Raw genomic sequence first — 6,365 nt, forward strand, 5'->3', positions numbered from 1 at the left:
TGAAATAAGAAGCTCAGACAGAGTAAACAAAACTGCCTCACTACAGCTGGTGATACCTTCGTTGTTAATCTTTATTGTACGCTGCAGATGATATAAGGAACCATACAAGAGCCCTCAAACTCTGATATCAGTTGTAGGTGAAAAGAAACAGTCATATAACTGGGAAAGCAGAGTCCGGTAAAACACTGGCATCAACTTACACCCAAAAAATAACCTGCTGACACACAACCTATTATACGAACACATCTATTCTCCTAAGTGACATCTTTTCTGTCTGTGGGATTGGACATACTTTTTCTAACTTGTTTGCGGGTGCATATTTATCATCAAGTCGGTCAGGAAGCACAATAAACCCTCCCAAGGGCTTAAACCCTCAGCAGCTACCTTATTCTTCAAACCAGCAAGGGGAGAAAAAGCACCAGAAAATGCTAATACCGTCACAGAAGATGATGCAGATTCTGACATAGATTTACAATTGAATGGGGAGGAAGCTATACCCGCTACAAAAGCTGACCTAAGAGCACTAGTGTCAAAACAGGACATTAATAAGAACTTTGATAAATTATGGGAGAAATTCGACTCCTTCCAAAATACTATTACTAACAGCCTTGCAGAAATAAAACAGGACATCACAGACTTAGGCTCAAGAGTAGACACATTAGAAGAAGCTGAAATCAGCACTACAGAAGATGTGACAGCTCTTAAACTGTCTGAACAGCAGCAAGAACTGATGGAGATACAAGACAAGTTAAAGACATTGAAAATCGAAGTCGTAGGTGTAACTTACGCCTAAAAGGGATACCTGAATCGGTCTCTAGAGATGAGCTACAAATTTATTTGCACCAACTCTTTCAAGCGATTACAGGCGAAGTTGCTGATGAAAAATTTCAATTAGAAAGGGCTCACAGAGCTTTAATAGCCAAACCGAGAGAAGATGCACCACCCAGAGATGTAATTGTGAGATTTTTCAGATTCCCAGAGAAAGAAGAAATACTGGCGGCAGCCAGGAAAAACCCTACTTTCAAATTCCAGGGGACAGTTATTCAATTTTATCAAGATCTGTGTGTCAAAACACTGCAACGATGATTCCATCTAAAACCACTCACTACCCTGCTGCGCAAGAACCAGATCAACTACCGCTGGGGGTTTCCCTTCAACTTACACATCTTCCATAATGGGAAATCTCTAAGTTTGAAAGATCCTTCGGAAATCCCTGAGATTGCGGGTGCATATTTATCATCATGTCGGTCAGGAAGCACAATAAACCCTCCCAAGGGCTTAAACCCTCAGCAGCTACCTTATTCTTCAAACCAGCAAGGGGAGAAAAAGCACCAGAAAATGCCAATACCGTCACAGAAGATGATGCAGATTCTGACATAGATTTACAATTGAATGGGGAGGAAGCTATACCCGCTACAAAAGCTGACCTAAGAGCACTAGTGTCAAAACAGGACATTAATAAGAACTTTGATAAATTATGGGAGAAATTCGACTCCTTCCAAAATACTATTACTAACAGCCTTGCAGAAATAAAACAGGACATCACAGACTTAGGCTCAAGAGTAGACACATTAGAAGAAGCTGAAATCAGCACTACAGAAGATGTGACAGCTCTTAAACTGTCTGAACAGCAGCAAGAACTGACGGAGATACAAGACAAGTTAGAAGACATTGAAAATCGAAGTCGTAGGTGTAACTTACACCTAAAAGGGATACCTGAATCGGTCTCTAGAGATGAGCTACAAATTTATTTGCACCAACTCTTTCAAGCGATTACAGGCGAAGTTGCTGATGAAAAATTTCAATTAGAAAGGGCTCACAGAGCTTTAAGAGCCAAACCGAGAGAAGATGCACCACCCAGAGATGTAATTGTGAGATTTTTCAGATTCCCAGAGAAAGAAGAAATACTGGCGGCAGCCAGGAAAAACCCTACTTTCAAATTCCAGGGGACAGTTATTCAATTTTATCAAGATCTGTGTGTCAAAACACTGCAACGATGATTCCATCTAAAACCACTCACTACCCTGCTGCGCAAGAACCAGATCAACTACCGCTGGGGGTTTCCCTTCAACTTACACATCTTCCATAATGGGAAATCTCTAAGTTTGAAAGATCCTTCGGAAATCCCTGAGATCTGCAGCAAACTACACCTAGATGTTCCAGATTTACCACAAGTTAAACTCCCAGAGGACGGATCACAGAAAGCAGCTGACGCTAGTCAGCCACAAAGGCAGAGGTGGACCAGAGTCACGAAGAGAAAAACCAAGACATGACATTTCTTCTCTATGAGCAGAACTGAGGGTTTGTTAATTTAGGTGTACACTGGATATTTGTGTAGGGGGAGATGTTTCACTATTTTTCTTTGTGTTGCCATCTCTAACTGGGAGATGGGATCAAACTGGTATGCACTAAGGCTCTACTATTAGAGGTCCAAGTTTAGAGAGAACATGGTAAAGGTCAGTGTAGGGGGTTTACAGTAACCACGTGGAGCAATGTTGGATAGATGTTACAAGATAGGGACCTATATAACTACCAGATTATTTAAGTCTAAAAACCTTAAATTTTGTTTAGCTTACATTAGGCTCACAAGCAGTGAAGGTAACAAATACTTACAGAATGTTTTTTGAATGTAAGGGGGGGAAAGGGGAGGGAATTGCCCTTTTTTTCTTTGTTCTTTATTTAGCTCTTAATTGTAAGAGTAATATGTTTTTTCTTATTGACAATGTTGATGTTTTTGTTATGGTTTATGTGTTAACATTTGTTTTGCCTGCTCCTTTGACATGACTAGGAAAAGAAGCTCATATCTGCACTGGCTATGGAAGACTGCTATAGATAAACAAAAGGTGGATCTGCGGGGGGAGCCCCAGACCGAAAAATGTGAGTAATGACAGGTGACATTAGACTTATTACCCATAATGTCAGAGGATTAAACTCAGACTTGAAGCGTAGAACAGCAATGAGCCAATATGCTAGACTAAAGGCTAATGTAATATATTTACAAGAAACACACTTCACCAAAGAAATTGTCCCAAAGTATTGGTCCAGGAATTTCGCCCAACATTATCACTCTACAACAAATAAAAAGAAGAGGGGAGTGTCAATTTTATTGCATAATTCATTGGGTTTGGTGGTGGAAGAAACAATCAGAGATCCAGAGGGGAGGTTTTTGATAATCAGGGGGAGACTCCGTGATAAACAGATAGTTTTGTGCAATATTTATGCACCTAATGAGACACAGATTTCTTTCTTTTCCCACATTTCATATCTGCTCACCCAGTGGTCTCAGGCTCGGATTTTGATTGGAGGGGATTTTAATATATCCATGTATGCACATTTAGACACAAAAGGGAACAAATTGACTCAGAAACAGTTGAGACACAATTCTCTGGTCAAAAAGATTAAAGAGGTTTTCCTATCACACAACACAATAGACTCTTGGGACACATTATATGGTAAAACCACGGATTACACATACTATTCTCACGCACATAAAATCTACTCTAAACTAGATTATGTTTATCTGAGCCAAATCTGGATTCCAGACCTACGGGCCTCCACCATTCATGCATGTGCATGGTCAGACCACTCCATAGTTCAGGTGGACATCAAAGAAACATTCCAAACCAGCGCTTCTCGCTCTTGGAACTACGACCCTTCTATCTTACAAAATCCAAATATACATAACTCCATATCTCGTGCATTAGCAGAGTACTGGGAACTGAATGCAGGAACCACTAATAACCCGATTAACGCATGGGCAGCGCACAAGCCCTTCATTAGGGGATTGCTCATTAAAGAAAAGGCCATTTTGAACAGAACAATTAGATCCCAAATCGACTCTTTACAAGCACAAATAGACACCCTGACTAAATTACACCAACAAAACCTAGCAGCAGCAACTTTTCAAGACCTGGTATCTAAAAGGACAGAGCTAGCGACAATTCTGAATAAAGCATCTCTTAGAGCAGCCCATAAGTTAAAATCACAATACTTCTTGTACTCCAATAAACCTGATAAGTATTTAGCACACAAACTTAGGGAAAAGATTAAATCTTTTGCGATCCCATATCTACAGAAATCTGACGGAACTTGTACCTCAAATCCCCAAGAGATAGCAGATAACTTCGCCCAATATTATGCACATCTCTATGACGGTAAGAAAACTAACCAGGACGACCACACGAGACAATTACGACGACAATTTTTAGAGGACGCTAACCTCACACCCATAGGTAAACAAACTAATGCCAAATTAAACAAAGGAGTGTCAACCAGGGAGGTACTCATGGCAATTAAGGAACTTAAACCAGGTAAGGCCGCAGGGCCGGATGGATTCCCGGGAGAGTACTATCAATTCTTTAAATCCGCACTAGTCCCTCATGTAGAAAAATTTTGTAATGATATTATGCAAGGTAAAGAAGTCCCAAAAGAAATACTTCAGGCCAAGATAGTGGTGATCCCGAAACCAGGAAGAAACACGAAACTGTGTCAAAGCTATAGACCAATTTCTTTAATCAATCAGGACATTAAGATCTTTACCAAAATCCTAGCAAACAGACTCAAGCGATTCCTTCCTGACCTGGTCCATCCGGATCAGGTGGGTTTTGTTTCAGATAGAGAAGCGCCAGATAACACTAGACGCATGATCACCCTGGTTGACTACCTTAATAAGACAAGAACGCCTTCTCTGGTCCTATCTTTGGATGCGGAGAAGGCGTTCAACAGAATAGACTGGGGGTATATGATGGCAGTCCTAGCAAAGTTGGGTTTCGAAGGACCCTTTGTGAAGGCAATTATGGGCATTTATTCCCAACCCACTGCACATATTAGAGCGGCTGGATATCAATCAAAGCTCATAGATATTAGGAATGGGACAAGACAGGGCTGCCCCCTTTCACCGTTACTATTTGCGCTATGCATAGAGCCCCTTGCAGCTAAGATTCGTTTGACACCGGAAGTTCACGGAGTAAAAATAGGGGGGAATAACTTTAAAATCTCTTTGTTTGCGGACGATGTCCTTCTGACGTTGACTAGACCAACGATATCCCTCTCCCACATTTGTATCAAATACTACAAAATTATGCGACTATTTCAGGATGCAAGATCAATTTAGAAAAATGTGAAGCACTACCTATAGCCCTCCCTAGTCATACTAAAAAGGTTATTGAAATTAATTTCACATTTACTTGGGCTAAAGAAGCGATTAAATACTTGGGAGTCAGAATCTCAGGTGATAGTACAGAACTATATAAACTGAACTACACCCCTCTATTCAAAGCAATTAGGAAAGACATCAACTCCTGGAGGTCGGGCGGGTTTTCTTGGTATGGTCGTCTATCGGCTATAAAAATGAACATCTTACCAAGAGTACTATATCTTTTTAGGGCCCTCCCGATCAAGATCCCCTTACTGGAACTCAATAAGTTACAGACTGATTTGGTGGGCTTTCTAAGGGGCAGTAAAAAAGCTAGAATCCCCTCACGTATATTACTACTACATAGACAACTTGGAGGGGTGGGGGTCCCAAACCTACTGAACTACTACCAAGCGGCGAGATTAGAGCAGACGACTCTATTTGGTAAAAAACCAAATGATCTGAGGTGGGTACAGGTGGAAACCCTATTATCGGGACGTAAACACCCAGATGATATTCTCTGGGAACATGTGGGGCAACCACCTAGATATAAACAGACTTCAAGACTTACAGAAGAGATGATGTCTTTATGGAATTCATTAGCGACATCTCTTCAACTATTACCGACAGACTCACTGATGAGACCAATCAGGACTATTATAAGCTCAGAATTTCATTCACAAGTGGGAAAATGGGAGAATAAGGGGCTATACAGGGTAGCTGATTTTCTTCATAAAGGTAAGATGGCTACATATTTACAAATACAGGAGAAGTTAACACCCGAAAAGTTACATTGGTTTTTATACCTCCAAATAGCATCAGCCATTACAAAAGCTTTACCCCGAAACAATAGGCAAAGTCTGACACTGCTGGAGGCTTATTCTAGCTCCACCACCAGAAATAAAAAACTAATTTCTCACATATATATAGCGATACAGAAGGCCAAGTATACCTCTAAAACTACAGTAATGGAGTCATGGGAACGGGATATTAATAAGACACAAACGAAAGAAGAATGGGAAGCAATATTACAGGTAGCAGGGAAAGGATTAATAAGCGCAGATTTTAAAGAAAACTGTATTAAATCCACCTTTAGATGGTATCTTACACCACTAGTCACATCACACTATATCCCAAATGGTAGTAAAAACTGTTACAGGGGGTGTATGGAGACAGGAACATATATCCACATGTGGTGGGAATGTCCACAAATAGAACAGATATGGACTAA

This window comes from Bombina bombina, chromosome 5, assembly GCF_027579735.1.
Source record: "Bombina bombina isolate aBomBom1 chromosome 5, aBomBom1.pri, whole genome shotgun sequence".
In the NCBI taxonomy this organism is placed as follows: Eukaryota; Metazoa; Chordata; class Amphibia; order Anura; family Bombinatoridae; genus Bombina; species Bombina bombina.